At 47.9% G+C, this 12,767-nt stretch overlaps 28 non-coding genes and 11 pseudogenes across 28 annotated transcripts; all 39 read right to left on the bottom strand.

The window, feature by feature from the left end:
- Positions 1-311: 311 nt before the first annotated feature.
- LOC118347879 lies at positions 312-430 on the bottom strand. Its single transcript, XR_004801023.1, has one exon. It is a non-coding gene; the product is annotated as a 5S ribosomal RNA (ribosomal RNA).
- A 190-nt stretch (positions 431-620) lies between these two features.
- On the bottom strand, positions 621-738 carry LOC118347887. Its single transcript, XR_004801031.1, has one exon. It is a non-coding gene; the product is annotated as a 5S ribosomal RNA (ribosomal RNA).
- Positions 739-928: 190 nt separating this feature from the next.
- LOC118347763 lies at positions 929-1,047 on the bottom strand (annotated as a pseudogene).
- Positions 1,048-1,237: 190 nt separating this feature from the next.
- LOC118347756 lies at positions 1,238-1,356 on the bottom strand. Its single transcript, XR_004800923.1, has one exon. It is a non-coding gene; the product is annotated as a 5S ribosomal RNA (ribosomal RNA).
- Positions 1,357-1,546: 190 nt separating this feature from the next.
- LOC118347865 lies at positions 1,547-1,665 on the bottom strand. The gene has a single exon (XR_004801009.1). It is a non-coding gene; the product is annotated as a 5S ribosomal RNA (ribosomal RNA).
- Positions 1,666-1,853: 188 nt separating this feature from the next.
- Positions 1,854-1,972, bottom strand: LOC118347764 (annotated as a pseudogene).
- Positions 1,973-2,162: 190 nt separating this feature from the next.
- LOC118347759 lies at positions 2,163-2,281 on the bottom strand (annotated as a pseudogene).
- Positions 2,282-2,775: 494 nt separating this feature from the next.
- Positions 2,776-2,894, bottom strand: LOC118347761 (annotated as a pseudogene).
- A 190-nt stretch (positions 2,895-3,084) lies between these two features.
- LOC118347863 lies at positions 3,085-3,203 on the bottom strand. The gene has a single exon (XR_004801007.1). It is a non-coding gene; the product is annotated as a 5S ribosomal RNA (ribosomal RNA).
- A 189-nt stretch (positions 3,204-3,392) lies between these two features.
- LOC118347765 lies at positions 3,393-3,511 on the bottom strand (annotated as a pseudogene).
- Positions 3,512-4,009: 498 nt separating this feature from the next.
- LOC118347858 lies at positions 4,010-4,128 on the bottom strand. The gene has a single exon (XR_004801002.1). It is a non-coding gene; the product is annotated as a 5S ribosomal RNA (ribosomal RNA).
- A 190-nt stretch (positions 4,129-4,318) lies between these two features.
- LOC118347878 lies at positions 4,319-4,437 on the bottom strand. The gene has a single exon (XR_004801022.1). It is a non-coding gene; the product is annotated as a 5S ribosomal RNA (ribosomal RNA).
- A 190-nt stretch (positions 4,438-4,627) lies between these two features.
- LOC118347877 lies at positions 4,628-4,746 on the bottom strand. The gene has a single exon (XR_004801021.1). It is a non-coding gene; the product is annotated as a 5S ribosomal RNA (ribosomal RNA).
- Positions 4,747-4,936: 190 nt separating this feature from the next.
- Positions 4,937-5,055, bottom strand: LOC118347762 (annotated as a pseudogene).
- Positions 5,056-5,245: 190 nt separating this feature from the next.
- On the bottom strand, positions 5,246-5,364 carry LOC118347871. Its single transcript, XR_004801015.1, has one exon. It is a non-coding gene; the product is annotated as a 5S ribosomal RNA (ribosomal RNA).
- A 190-nt stretch (positions 5,365-5,554) lies between these two features.
- On the bottom strand, positions 5,555-5,673 carry LOC118347885. Its single transcript, XR_004801029.1, has one exon. It is a non-coding gene; the product is annotated as a 5S ribosomal RNA (ribosomal RNA).
- A 190-nt stretch (positions 5,674-5,863) lies between these two features.
- Positions 5,864-5,982, bottom strand: LOC118347853. Its single transcript, XR_004800997.1, has one exon. It is a non-coding gene; the product is annotated as a 5S ribosomal RNA (ribosomal RNA).
- A 190-nt stretch (positions 5,983-6,172) lies between these two features.
- LOC118347757 lies at positions 6,173-6,291 on the bottom strand. Its single transcript, XR_004800924.1, has one exon. It is a non-coding gene; the product is annotated as a 5S ribosomal RNA (ribosomal RNA).
- A 190-nt stretch (positions 6,292-6,481) lies between these two features.
- On the bottom strand, positions 6,482-6,600 carry LOC118347866. The gene has a single exon (XR_004801010.1). It is a non-coding gene; the product is annotated as a 5S ribosomal RNA (ribosomal RNA).
- A 190-nt stretch (positions 6,601-6,790) lies between these two features.
- Positions 6,791-6,909, bottom strand: LOC118347750. Its single transcript, XR_004800917.1, has one exon. It is a non-coding gene; the product is annotated as a 5S ribosomal RNA (ribosomal RNA).
- A 190-nt stretch (positions 6,910-7,099) lies between these two features.
- On the bottom strand, positions 7,100-7,218 carry LOC118347776 (annotated as a pseudogene).
- Positions 7,219-7,408: 190 nt separating this feature from the next.
- On the bottom strand, positions 7,409-7,527 carry LOC118347755. The gene has a single exon (XR_004800922.1). It is a non-coding gene; the product is annotated as a 5S ribosomal RNA (ribosomal RNA).
- A 190-nt stretch (positions 7,528-7,717) lies between these two features.
- Positions 7,718-7,836, bottom strand: LOC118347857. The gene has a single exon (XR_004801001.1). It is a non-coding gene; the product is annotated as a 5S ribosomal RNA (ribosomal RNA).
- Positions 7,837-8,026: 190 nt separating this feature from the next.
- On the bottom strand, positions 8,027-8,145 carry LOC118347882. The gene has a single exon (XR_004801026.1). It is a non-coding gene; the product is annotated as a 5S ribosomal RNA (ribosomal RNA).
- Positions 8,146-8,335: 190 nt separating this feature from the next.
- On the bottom strand, positions 8,336-8,454 carry LOC118347864. Its single transcript, XR_004801008.1, has one exon. It is a non-coding gene; the product is annotated as a 5S ribosomal RNA (ribosomal RNA).
- Positions 8,455-8,644: 190 nt separating this feature from the next.
- On the bottom strand, positions 8,645-8,763 carry LOC118347760 (annotated as a pseudogene).
- A 190-nt stretch (positions 8,764-8,953) lies between these two features.
- Positions 8,954-9,072, bottom strand: LOC118347749. The gene has a single exon (XR_004800916.1). It is a non-coding gene; the product is annotated as a 5S ribosomal RNA (ribosomal RNA).
- A 190-nt stretch (positions 9,073-9,262) lies between these two features.
- Positions 9,263-9,381, bottom strand: LOC118347775 (annotated as a pseudogene).
- Positions 9,382-9,573: 192 nt separating this feature from the next.
- Positions 9,574-9,692, bottom strand: LOC118347744. The gene has a single exon (XR_004800911.1). It is a non-coding gene; the product is annotated as a 5S ribosomal RNA (ribosomal RNA).
- A 190-nt stretch (positions 9,693-9,882) lies between these two features.
- Positions 9,883-10,001, bottom strand: LOC118347752. Its single transcript, XR_004800919.1, has one exon. It is a non-coding gene; the product is annotated as a 5S ribosomal RNA (ribosomal RNA).
- Positions 10,002-10,191: 190 nt separating this feature from the next.
- Positions 10,192-10,310, bottom strand: LOC118347745. Its single transcript, XR_004800912.1, has one exon. It is a non-coding gene; the product is annotated as a 5S ribosomal RNA (ribosomal RNA).
- Positions 10,311-10,500: 190 nt separating this feature from the next.
- LOC118347748 lies at positions 10,501-10,619 on the bottom strand. The gene has a single exon (XR_004800915.1). It is a non-coding gene; the product is annotated as a 5S ribosomal RNA (ribosomal RNA).
- Positions 10,620-10,809: 190 nt separating this feature from the next.
- LOC118347774 lies at positions 10,810-10,928 on the bottom strand (annotated as a pseudogene).
- Positions 10,929-11,118: 190 nt separating this feature from the next.
- Positions 11,119-11,237, bottom strand: LOC118347859. The gene has a single exon (XR_004801003.1). It is a non-coding gene; the product is annotated as a 5S ribosomal RNA (ribosomal RNA).
- A 190-nt stretch (positions 11,238-11,427) lies between these two features.
- LOC118347751 lies at positions 11,428-11,546 on the bottom strand. The gene has a single exon (XR_004800918.1). It is a non-coding gene; the product is annotated as a 5S ribosomal RNA (ribosomal RNA).
- Positions 11,547-11,557: 11 nt separating this feature from the next.
- Positions 11,558-11,675, bottom strand: LOC118347779 (annotated as a pseudogene).
- Positions 11,676-11,865: 190 nt separating this feature from the next.
- LOC118347874 lies at positions 11,866-11,984 on the bottom strand. The gene has a single exon (XR_004801018.1). It is a non-coding gene; the product is annotated as a 5S ribosomal RNA (ribosomal RNA).
- A 190-nt stretch (positions 11,985-12,174) lies between these two features.
- LOC118347753 lies at positions 12,175-12,293 on the bottom strand. The gene has a single exon (XR_004800920.1). It is a non-coding gene; the product is annotated as a 5S ribosomal RNA (ribosomal RNA).
- Positions 12,294-12,483: 190 nt separating this feature from the next.
- Positions 12,484-12,602, bottom strand: LOC118347868. Its single transcript, XR_004801012.1, has one exon. It is a non-coding gene; the product is annotated as a 5S ribosomal RNA (ribosomal RNA).
- Positions 12,603-12,767: the final 165 nt, after the last annotated feature.

Here is a 12,767-nt window from a genome sequence, read left to right as displayed (position 1 = left end):
CTGTCTCTTATACACATCTAGATGTGTATAAGAGACAGTCCTAGTACTACTCTCGCCCAAGCACGCTTAACTGCGGAGTTCTGATGGGTTTCGGTGCATTTGTGCTGGTATGATCGCACCCATCAAACCAATTATTTAAAATTCATATAATCCTAGGGCGACCTACTAGCGTATTTCCGATCCCAATGCGAACCGTTGATCTGATCGAAACCCTTGGCTACGCGATGGGCAGGGCGAGATTTTCTAAAAAATCCACCCCCGAGTGGTCCTTCTTGTCAATTTATCTCGCAAGGCGGAGAAAACAAAAACGAGGGGTGCAACACGAGGACTTCCCAGGAGGTCACCCATCCTAGTACTACTCTCGCCCAAGCACGGTTAACAACGGAGTTCTAATGGGATCTGGTGCATTAGTGTTGGTATGATCGCACCCGTCAAACTAATTATTTAAAATTCATATAATCCTAGTGCGACGTACTAGCGTCTTTCCGATCCAAATGCGAACCGGCGATCTGATCGAAACCCATAGCTACGCGATGGGCAGGGCGCGATTTTCATAAAAATCCACTCCCGAGTTGTCCTTCTTGTCAATTCCTCTCACTGGGCGGAAAAAACAAAAACGAGGGGTGCAACACGAGGACTTCCCAGGAGGTCACCATCCTAGTACTACTCTCGCCCTAGCACGCTTAACTGCGGAGTTCTGATGGGTTTCGGTGCATTTGTGCTGGTATGATCGCACCCATCAAACCAATTATTTAAAATTCATATAATCCTAGGGCGACCTACTAGCGTATTTCCGATCCCAATGCGAACCGGCGATCTGATCGAAACCCTTGGCAACGCGATGGGCAGGGCGCGATTTTCCTAAAAATCCACTCCCAAGTTGTCCTTCTTGTAAATTCCTCTCGCAAGGCGGAAAAAACAAAAACGAGGGGTGCAACACGAGGATTTCCCAGGAGGTCACCCATCCTGGTACTACCCTCGCCCAAGCAAGCTTGACTGCATAGTTCTGATGGAATCCGGTGCATTAGTGCTCGTATGATCGTACCCATGAAACTAATTATTTCAAATTCATATAATCTTAGGGCGACCTACTAGCGTATTTCCGATCCCAATGCGAACCGGCGATCTGATCGAAACCCTTGGCTACACGATGGGCAGGGCGCTATTTTCCTAAAAATCCACTACCGAGTGGTCCTTATTGTCAATTCCTCTCGCAAGGCGGAGAAAACAAAAACGAGGGGTGCAACACGAGGACTTCCCAGGAGCTCACCCATCCTAGTACTACTCTCGCCCAAGCAAGCTTGAATGCAGAGTTCTGATGGGATCCGGTGCATTAGGGCTGGTATGATTGCACACATCAAACTAATTATTACAAATTCATATCATCCTAGGGTGACCTACTAGCTTATTTCCGATCCCAATGCGAACCGGCGATCTGATCGAAACCCTTGGCTACACGATGGGAGGGGCGTGATTTTCCTAAAAATCCACTCCCGAGTCGTCCTTATTGTCAATTCCTCTCGCAAGGCGGAAAAAACAAAAACGAGGGGTGCAACACGAGGACTTCCCAGGAGGTGACCCATCCTAGTACTACTCTCGCCCAAGCACGCTTAACTGCGGTGTTCTGATGGGTTCCGGTGCATTTGTGCTGGTATGATCGCACCCATCAAACCAATTATTTAAAATTCATATAATCCTAGGGCGACCTACTAGCGTATTTCCGATCCAATGCAAACCGTTGATCTGATCGAAACCTTTGGCTACGCGATGGGCAGGGCGCGATTTTCCAAAAATCCACTCCCAAGTTGTCCTTCTTGTAAATTCCTCTCGCAAGGCGGAAAAAACAAAAACGAGGGGTGCAACACGACGACATCCGAGGAGGTCCCCCATCCGAGTACTACTCTCGCCCAAGCAAGCTTGACTGCAGAGTTCTGATCGGATCCGGTGCATTAGTGCTGGTATGATCGCACCCATCAAACTAATTATTTAAAATTCATATAATCCTAGTGCGACGTACTAGCGTCTTTCCGATCCAAATGCGAACCGGCGATCTGATCAAAACCCATAGCTACGCGATCGGCAGGGCGCGATTTTCCTAAAAATCCACTCCCGAGTGGTCCTTATTGTCAATTCCTCTCGCAAGGCGGAAAAAACAAAAACGAGGGGTGCAACACGGGGACTTCCCAGGAGGTCACTCATCCTAGTACTACACTCGCCCAAGCACGGTTAAATGTGGAGTTGAAATGGGATCCGGTGCATTAGTGCTGGTATGATCGCACCCGTCAAACTAATTATTTAAAATTCATATAATCCTAGTGCGACGTACTAGCGTCTTTCCGATCCAAATGCGAACCGGCGATCTGGTCGAAACCCAAAGCTACGCGATGGGCAGGGCGCGATTTTCCTAAAAATCCACTCCCAAGTTGTCCTTCTTGTGAATTCCTCTCGCAATGCGGAAAAAACAAAAACGAGGGGGGCAACACGACGACACTTCTAGGTGACCCTAGTACTACTCGTAAGCACATAGCTATGAGGTTCACGATGGGTTCGGTGCGTTTATGTCTTTGAGAGGTATGATATTTTCCGTCAAACTAATTATTTAAAATTCATATAATCCTAGTGCGACGTACTAGCGTCTTTCCGATCCAAATACGAATCGGCGATTTGATCGAAACCCTTAGCTACGCGATGGGCAGGGCGCGATTTTCAAAAAAATCCACTCCCAAGTTGTACTTCTTGTAAATTCCTCTCGCAAGGCGGAAAAAACAAAAACGAGGGGTGCAACACGAGGACTTCCCAGGAGGTCACACATCCTAGTACTACTCTCGCCCAAGCTCGGTTAAATGCGGAGTTCAAATGGGATCTAGTGCATTATTGCTGGTATGATCGCACCCTTCAAACTAATTATTTAAAATTCATATAATCTTAGGGCGATTTACATGCGTATTTCCGATCCCAATGCGAACCGGAGATCTGATCGAAACCCTTGGCTACGCCATGGGCAGGGCGCGATTTTCCTAAAAATCCACTCCCAAGTTGTCCTTCTTGTAAATTCCTCTCGCAAGGCGGAAAAAACAAAAACGAGGGGTGCAACACGAGGACTTCCCAGGAGGTGACCCATCCTAGTACTACTCTCGCCCAAGCACGCTTAACTGCGGACTTCTGATGGGTTCCGGTGCATTTGTGCTGGTATGATCGCACCCATCAAACCAATTATTTAAAATTCATATAATCCTAGGGCGACCTACTAGCGTATTTCCGATCCAATGCGAACCGTTGATCTGATCGTAACCCTTGGCTACGCGATGGGCAGGGCGCGATTTTCCTAAAAATCAACTCCCAAGTTGTCCTTCTTGTAAATTCCTCTCGCAAGGCGGAAAAAACAAAAACGAGGGGTGCAACACGACGACATCCGAGGAGGTCCCCCATCCGAGTACTACTCTCGCCCAAGCAAGCTTGACTGCATAGTTCTGATGGGATCCGGTGCATTAGTGCTGGTATGATCGCACCCTTCAAACTAATTATTTAAAATTCATATAATCCTAGGCCGACCTACATGCGTATTTCCGATCCCAATGCGAACCGGAAATCTGATCGAAACCCTTGGCTACGCGATGGGCAGGGCGCGATTTTCCTAAAAATCAACTCCCAAGTGGTCCTTCTTGTAAATTCCTCTCGCAAGGCGGAAAAAACAAAAACGAGGGGTGCAACACGACGACATCCGAGGAGGTCCCCCATCCGAGTACTACTCTCGCCCCAACGCGGTTAACAGCGGAGTTCTAGTGGGATCATTAGTCTTTGAGTATGATACCGCACCGTCAAACTATTATTTAAAATTCATATAATCTAGTGCGGCGTACTAGCGTCTTTCCGATCCATCACGAATGCACGATTTGATAAAACCCTTGTACGATGAGAGGCGCGATTTTCTAAAATCACTCCCGGTGAGTGGTGTGTCAATTCCTCTCGCAAGGCAATTCCTCTCGCAAGGCGAAAAAAACAAAAACGAGGGGTGCAACACGAGGACTTCCCAGGAGGTCACCCATCCTAGTACTACTCTCGCCCAAGCACGGTTAACAACGGAGTTCTAATGGGATCTGGTGCATTAGTGCTGGTATGATCGCACCCGTCAAACTAATTATTTAAAATTCATATAATCCTAGTGCGACGTACTAGCGTATTTCCGATCCCAATGCGAACCGGCGATCTGATCGAAACCCTTGGCTACACGATGGGCAGGGCGCGATTTTCCTAAAAATCCACTCCCCAGTGGTCGTTATTGTCAATTCCTCTCGCAAGGCGGAAAAAACAAAAACGAGGGGTGCAACACGAGGACTTCCCAGGAGGTCACCCATCCTAGTACTACTCTCGCCCAAGCACGGTTAACAACGGAGTTCTAATGGGATCTGGTGCATTAGTGTTGGTATGATCGCACCCGTCAAACTAATTATTTAAAATTCATATAATCCTAGTGCGACGTACTAGCGTCTTTCCGATCCAAATGCGAATCGGCGATCTGATCGAAACCCTTGGCTACGCGATGGGCAGGGCGCGATTTTCCTAAAAATCCACTCCCAAGTTGTCCTTCCTGTAAATTCCTCTCGTAAGGCGGAAAAAACAAAAACGAGGGGTGCAACTCGAGGACTTCCTAGGAGGTGACCCATCCTAGTACTACTCTCGCCCAAGCACACTTAACTGCGGAGTTTTGATGGGTTCCGGTGCATTTGTGCTGGTATGATCGCACCCATCAAACCAATTATTTAAAATTCATATAATCCTAGTGCGACCTACTAGCGTATTTCCGATCCCAATGCGAACCGTTGATCTGATCGAAACCCTTGGCTACGCGATGGGCAGGGCGCGATTTTCCTAAAAATCAACTCCCAAGTTGTCCTTCTTGTAAATTCCTCTCGCAAGGCGGAAAAAACAAAAACGAGGGGTGCAACACGACGACATCCGAGGAGGTCCCCCATCCGAGTACTACTCTCGCCCAAGCAAGCTTGACTGCAGAGTTCTGATGGGATCCGGTGCATTAGTGCTGGTATGATCGCCCCCTTCAAACTAATTATTTAAAATTCATATAATCCTAGGCCGACCTACATGCGTATTTCCGATCCCAATGCGAACCGGAGATCTGATCGAAACCCTTGGCTACGCCATGGGCAGGGCGCGATTTTTCGGAAAATCCACTTTCGAGTGGTCCTTCTTGTCAATTCCTCTGGCAAGGCGGAAAAAACAAAAATGAGGGGTGCACCACGAGGACTTCCCAGGAGGTCACCCATCCTAGTACTACTCTCGCCCAAGCACGGTTAACTGCGGAATTCTAATGGGATCCGGTGCATTAGTGCTGGGATGATTGCACCCATCAAACTAATTATTTTAAATTCTTATAATCCTAGTGCGATGTACTAGCGTCTTTCCCATCCAAATGCGAACCGGCGATCTGATCGAAACCCATAGCTACGCGATGGGCAAGGCTCGATTTTCCTAAAAATCCACTCCCGAGTGGTTCTTCTTGTCAATTCCTCTCACAAGGTGGAAAAAACAAAAACGAGGGGTGCAACACGAGGACTTCCCAGGAGGTCACCCATCCTAGTACTACTCTCGCCCAAGCACGGTAAAATGCGGAGTTCAAATGGGATCCGGTGCACTAGTGCTGGTATGATCGCACCCGTCAAACTAATTATTTAAAATTCATATAATCCAAGTGCGACGTACTAGCTTCTTTCCGATCCAAATGCGAACCGGCGATCTGATCGAAACCAATAGCTACGCGATGGGCAGGGCGCGATTTTCCTAAAAATCCACTCCCGAGTTGTCCTTATTGTCAATGGCTCTCGCAAGGCGGAAAAAACAAAAACGAGGGGTGCAACACGAGGACTTCCCAGGAGGTGACCCATCCTAGTACTACTCTCGCCCAAGCACGCTTAACTGCGGAGTTCTGATGGGTTCCGGTGCATTTGTGCTGGTATGATCGCACCCATCAAACCAATTATTTAAAATTCATATAATCCTAGGGCGACCTACTAGCGTATTTCCGATCCCAATGCGAACCGTTGATCTGATCGAAACCCTTGGCTACGCGATGGGCAGGGCGCGATTTTCCTAAAAATCCACTCCCAAGTTGTCCTTCTTGTAAATTCCACTCGCAAGGCGGAAAAAACAAAAACGAGGGGTGCAACACGACGACATCCGAGGAGGTCCCCCATTCGAGTACTACTCTCGCCCAAGCAAGCTTGACTGCAGAGTTCTGATGGGATCCGGTGCATTAGTGCTGGTATGATCGCACCCTTCAAACTAATTATTTAAAATTCATATAATCCTAGGCCGACCTACATGCGTATTTCCGATCCCAATGCGAATCGGCGATCTGATCGAAACCCTTGGCTACGCCATGGGCAGGGCGCGATTTTTCGAAAAATCCACTTCCGAGTTGTCCTTCTTGTCAATTCCTCTCACAAGGTGGAAAAAACAAAAACGAGGGGTGCAACACGAGGACTTCCCAGGGGGTCACCCATCCTAGTACTACTCTCGCCCAAGCACGCTTCGCTGCGGAGTTCAGATGGTATCCGGTGCATTAGTGCTGGTATGATCGCAACCATCAAACCAATTATTTAAAATTCATATAATCCTAGGGCGACCTACTAACGTATTTCCGATCCCAATGCGAACCGGCGATCTGATCGAAACCCTTGGCTACGCGCTGGGCAGGGCGCGCTTTTCCTAAAAATCCACTCCCAAGTTGTCCTTCTTGTAAATTCGCCTCGTAAGGCGGAAAAAACAAAAACGAGGGGTGCAACATGAGGACTTCCCAGGAGGTCACCCATCCTAGTACTACTCTCGCCCAAGCAAGCTTGAATGCGGACTTCTGATGGGATCCGGTGCATTAGTGCTGGTATGATCGCACCCATCAAGCTAATTATTTCAAATTCATATAATCTTAGGGCGACCTACTAGCGTATTTCCGATCCCAATGCGAACCGACGATCTGATCGAAACCCTTGGCTACACGATGGGCAGAGCGCAATTTTCCTAAAAATCCACTTCCGAGTGGTCCTTATTGTCAATTCCTCTCGCAAGGCGGAAAAAACAAAAACGAGGGATGCAACACGAGGACTTCAAAAGGAGGTCACCCATCCTAGTACTACTCTCGGCAAGCACGCTTAACTGCGGAGTTCTGATGGGTTTCAGTGCATTTGTGCTGGTATGATCGCACGCATCAAACCAATTATTTAAAATTCATATAATCCTAGGGCGACCTACTAGCGTATTTCCGATCCCAATGCGATCCGGCGATCTGATCGAAACCCTTGGCAACGCGATGGGCAGGGCGCGATTTTCCTAAAAATCCACTCCCAAGTTGTCCTTCTTGTAAATTCCTCTCGCAAGGCGGAAAAAACAAAAACGAGGGGTGCAACACGAGGATTTCCCAGGAGGTCACCCATCCTGGTACTACCCTCGCCCAAGCAAGCTTGACTGCATAGTTCTGATGGGATCCGGTGCATTAGTGCTCGTATGATCGTACCCATGAAACTAATTATTTCAAATTCATATAATCCTAGGGCGACCTAGTAGCGTATTTCCGATCCCAATGCGAACCGGCGATCTGATCGAAACCCTTGGCTACACGATGGGCAGGGCGCGATTTTCCTAAAAATCCACTCCCGAGTGGTCGTTATTGTCAATTCCTCTCGCAAGGCGGAAAAAACAAAAACGAGGGGTGCAACACGAGGACTTCCCAGGAGGTCACCCATCCTAGTACTACTCTCGCCCAAGCACGGTTAACAACGGAGTTCTAATGGGATCTGGTGCATTAGTGCTGGTATGATCGCACCCGTCAAACTAATTATTTAAAATTCATATAATCCTAGTGCGACGTACTAGCGTCTTTCCGATCCAAATACGAATCGGCAATTTGATCGAAACCGTTAGCTACGCGATGGGCAGGGCGCGATTTTCAAAAAAATCCACTCTGAAGTTGTCCTTCTTGTAAATTCCTCTCGCAAGGCGGAAAAAACAAAAACGTGGGGACCAACACGAGGACTTCCCAGGAGGTCACCCATCCTAGTACTACTCTCGCCCAAGCACGCTTAACTCCGGAGTTCTGATGGGATCTGGTGCATTAGTGCTAGTATGATCGCACCCGTCAAACTAATTATTTAAAATTCATATAATCCTAGTGCGACGTACTAGCATCTTTCCGATCCAAATGCGAATCGGCGATCTGATCGAAACCCTTGGCTACGCGATGGGCAGGGCGCGATTTTCATAAAAATCCACTCCCAAGTTGTCCTTCCTGTAAATTCCTCTCGTAAGGCGGAAAAAACAAAAACGAGGGGTGCAACACGAGGACTTCCTAGGAGGTGACCCATCCTAGTACTACTCTCGCCCAAGCACACTTAACTGCGGAGTTCTGATGGGTTTCGGTGCATTTGTGCTGGTATGATCGCACCCATCAAACCAATTATTTAAAATTCATATAATCCTAGGGCGACCTACTAGCGTATTTCTGATCCGAATGCGAACCGGTGATCTGATCGAAACCCTTGGCTACACGATGGGCAGGGCGCAATTTTCCTAAAAATCCACTACCGAGTGGTCCTTATTGTCAATTCCTCTCGCAAGGCGGAGAAAACAAAAACGAGGGGTGCAACACGAGGACTTCCCAGGAGGTCACACATCCTAGTACTACTCTCGCCCAAGCTCGGTTAAATGCGGAGTTCAAATGGGATCTAGTGCATTATTGCTGGTATGATCGCACCCATCAAACTAATTATTTCAAATTCATATAATCTTAGGGCGACCTACTAGCGTATTTTCGATCCCAATGCGAACCGGCGATCTGATCGAAACCCTTGGCAACACGATGGGCAGGGCGCAATTTTCCTAAAAATCCACTACCGAGTGGTCCTTATTGTCAATTCCTCTCGCAAGGCGGAGAAAACAAAAACGAGGGGTGCAACACGAGGACTTCCCAGGAGGTCACCCATCCTAGTACTACTCTCGCCCAAGCAAGCTTGAATGCAGAGTTCTGATGGGATCCGGTGCATTAGGGCTGGTATGATTGCACACATCAAACTAATTATTACAAATTCATATAATCCTAGGGTGACCTACTAGCTTATTTCCGATCCCAATGCGAACCGGCGATCTGATCGAAACCCTTGGCTACACGATGGGAAGGGCGTGATTTTCCTAAAAATCCACTCCCGAGTGGTCCTTATTGTCAATTCCTCTCGCAAGGTGGAAAAAACAAAAACGAGGGGTGCAACATGAGGACTTCCCAGGAGGTCACCCATCCTAGTACTACTATCGCCCAAGCACGGTAAATTGCGGTGTTGAAATGGGATCCGGTGCATTAGTGCTGGTATGTTCGCACCCGTCAAACTAATTATTTAAAATTCATACAATCCTAGTGCGACGTACTAGCGTCTTTCCGATCCAAATGCGAACCGGCGATCTGATCGAAACCCATAGCTACGCGATGGGCAGGGCGCGATTTTCCTAAAAATCCACTCCCGAGTTGTCCTTCTTGTCAATTCCTCTCGCAAGGCGGAAAATAAACAAAAACGAGGGGTGCATCACGAGGACTTCCCAGGAGGTCACCCATCCTAGTACTACTCTAGCCCAAGCACGGTTAAATGCAGAGTTCAAATGGGATCTGGTGCATTAGTGCTGGTATGATCGCACCCATCAAACTAATTATTTCAAATTCATATAATCCTAGGGCGACCTACTAGTGTATTTCCGATCCAAATGCGAACCGGCGATCTGATCGAAACCCATAGCTACGCGATGGGCAGGGCGCGATTTTCCTAAAAATCCACTCCCGAGTTGTCTTTCTTGTCAATTCCTCTCAGAAGGCGGAAAAAACAAAAACGAGGTGTGCAACACGAGGACTTCCCAGGAGGTGACCCATCCTAGTACTACTCTCGCCCAAGCACGCTTAACTGCGGAGTTCTGATGGGTTTCGATGCATTTGTGCTGGTATGATGGCACCCATCAAACCAATTATTTAAAATTCATATAATCCTAGGGCGACCTACTAGCGTATTTCCGATCCCAATGCGAACCGGTGATCTGATCGAAACCCATGGCTACGCGATGGGCAGGGCGCGATTTTCCTTAAAATCTACTCCCAAGCTGTCCTTCTTGTAAATTCCTCTCGCATGGCGGCAAAAACAAAAACGAGGGGTGCAACACGACGACTTCCGATGAGGTCCCCCATCCTAGTACTACTCTCGCCCAAGCAAGCTTGACTGCAGAGTTCTGATGGGATCCGGTGCATTAGTGCTGGTATGATCGCACCCATCAAACTAATTATTTAAAATTCATATAATCCTAGGGCGACCTACTTGCGTATTTCCGATCCCAATGCAAACCGGCGATCTGATCGAAACCCTTGGCTACGCGATGGGCAGGGCGCGATTTTTCGAAAAATCCACTTCCGAGTGGTCCTTCTTGTCAATTCCTCTCGCAAGGCGGAAAAAACAAAAACGAGGGGTGCAACACGAGGACTTCCCAGGAGGTCACCCATCCTAGTACTACTCTCGCCCAAGCACGGTTAAATGCGGAGTTGAAATGGGATCCGGTGCATTAGTGCTGGGATGATCGCACCCATCAAACTGATTATTTGAAATTCTTATAATCCTAGTGCGATGTACTAGCGTCTTTCCCATCCAAATGCGAACCGGCGATCTGATCGAAACCCAAAGCTACGCGATGGGCAAGGCTCGATTTTCCTAAAAATCCACTCCCGAGTGGTCCTTCTTGTCAATTCCTCTCACAAGGTGGAAAAAACAAAAACGAGGGGTGCAACATGAGGACTTCGCTGGAGGTCACCCATCCTAGTACTACTCTCGCCCAAGCACGGTAAAATGCCGAGTTGAAATGGGATCCGGTGCATTAGAGCTGGTATGATCGCACCCTTCAAACTAATTATTTCAAATTCATATAATCCTAGGGCGACCTACTAGCCTATTTCCGATCCCAATGCGAACCGGCGATCAGATCGAAACCCTTGGCTACACGATGGGCAAGGCGCAATTTTCCTAAAAATCCACTACCGAGTGGTCCATATTGTCAATTCCTCTCGCAAGGCGGAGAAAACAAAAACGAGGGGTGCAACACGAGGACTTCCCAGGAGGTCACCCATCCTAGTACTACTCTCGCCCAAGCAAGCTTGAATGCGGAGTTCTGATGGGATCCGGTGCATTAGTGCTGGTATGATCGCACCCATCAAACCAATTATTTAAAATTCATATAATCCTAGGGCGACCTACTAGCGTATTTCCGATCCCAATGCGAACCGGCGATCTAATCGAAACCCTTGGCAACGCGCTGGGCAGGGCGCGATTTTCTTAAAAATCCACTCCCAAGTTGTCCTTCTTGTAAATTCGTCTCGTATGGCGGAAAAAACAAAAACGAGGCGTGCAACATGAGGACTTCCCAGGAGGTCACCCATCCTAGTACTACTCTCGCCCAAGCACGGTAAAATGCGGAGTTCAAATGGGATCCGGTGCATTAGTGCTGGTATGATCGCACCCATCAAAGTAATTATTTAAAATTCATATAATCCTAGGAGGTCACCCATCCTAGTACTACTCTCGCCCAAGCAAGCTTGAATGCGGAGTTCTGATGGGATCCGGTGCATTAGTGCTGGTATGATCGCACCCATCAAACTAATTATTTCAAATTCATATAATCTTAGGGCGACCTACTAGCGTATTTCCGATCCCAATGCGAACCAGCGATTTGATCGAAACCCTTGGCTACACGATGGGCAGGGCGCGATTTTCCTAAAAATCCACTCCCGAGTGGTCCTTATTGTCAATTCCTCTCGCAAGGCGGAAAAAACAAAAACGAGGGGTGCAACACGAGGACTTCCCAGGAGGTCACCCATCCTAGTACTACTCTCGCCCAAGCACGGTAAAATGCGGAGTTCAAATGGGATCCGGTGCATTAGTGCTGGTATGATCGCACCCATCAAAGTAATTATTTAAAATTCATATAATCCTAGTGCGACGTACTAGCGTCTTTTCAATCCAAATGCGAACCGGCGATCTGATCGAAACCCATATCTACACGATGGGCAGGGCGTGATTTTTCTAAAAATCCACTCCCGAGTTGTCCTTCTTGTCAATTCCTCTCACAAGGCGGAAAAAACAAAAACGAGGGGCGCAACAAGAGGACTTCCCAGGAGGTGACCCATCCTAGTACTACTCTCGGCCAAGCAAGCTTGACTGCAGAGTTCTGATGGGATCCGGTGCATTAGTGCTGGTATGATCGCACCCATCATACTAATTATTTAAAATTCATATAATCCTAGTGCGACCTACATGCGTATTTCCGATCCCAATGCGAACCGGCGATCTGATCGAAACCCTTGGCTACGCGATGGGCAGGGCGCGATTTTCCTAAAAATCCACTCCCGAGTGGTCCTTCTTTTCAATTCCTCTTGCAAGGCGGAAAAAACAAAAACGAGGGGTGCAACACGAGGACTTCCCAGGAGGTCACCCATCCTAGTACTACTCTCGCCCAAGCATGGTTAACTGCGGAGTTCTAATGGGATCCGGTGCATTAGTGCTGGTATGATCGCGCCAATTAAACTAATTATTTAAAAATTATATAATCCTAGTGCGACGTACTAGCGTCTTTCCGACCCAAATGCGAATGGGCGATCTGATCGAAACCCATAGCTACGCGATGGGCAGGGCGCGATTTTCTTAAAAATCCACTCCCGAGTGGTCCTTATTGTCAATTCCTCT

The sequence above is a fragment of the Juglans regia genome, chromosome 2 (assembly GCF_001411555.2).
Source record: "Juglans regia cultivar Chandler chromosome 2, Walnut 2.0, whole genome shotgun sequence".
NCBI lineage: Eukaryota > Viridiplantae > Streptophyta > Magnoliopsida > Fagales > Juglandaceae > Juglans > Juglans regia.
Note: the sequence above shows the minus strand (reverse complement) of the source record. Positions and strands in the feature narration are given on the sequence as shown.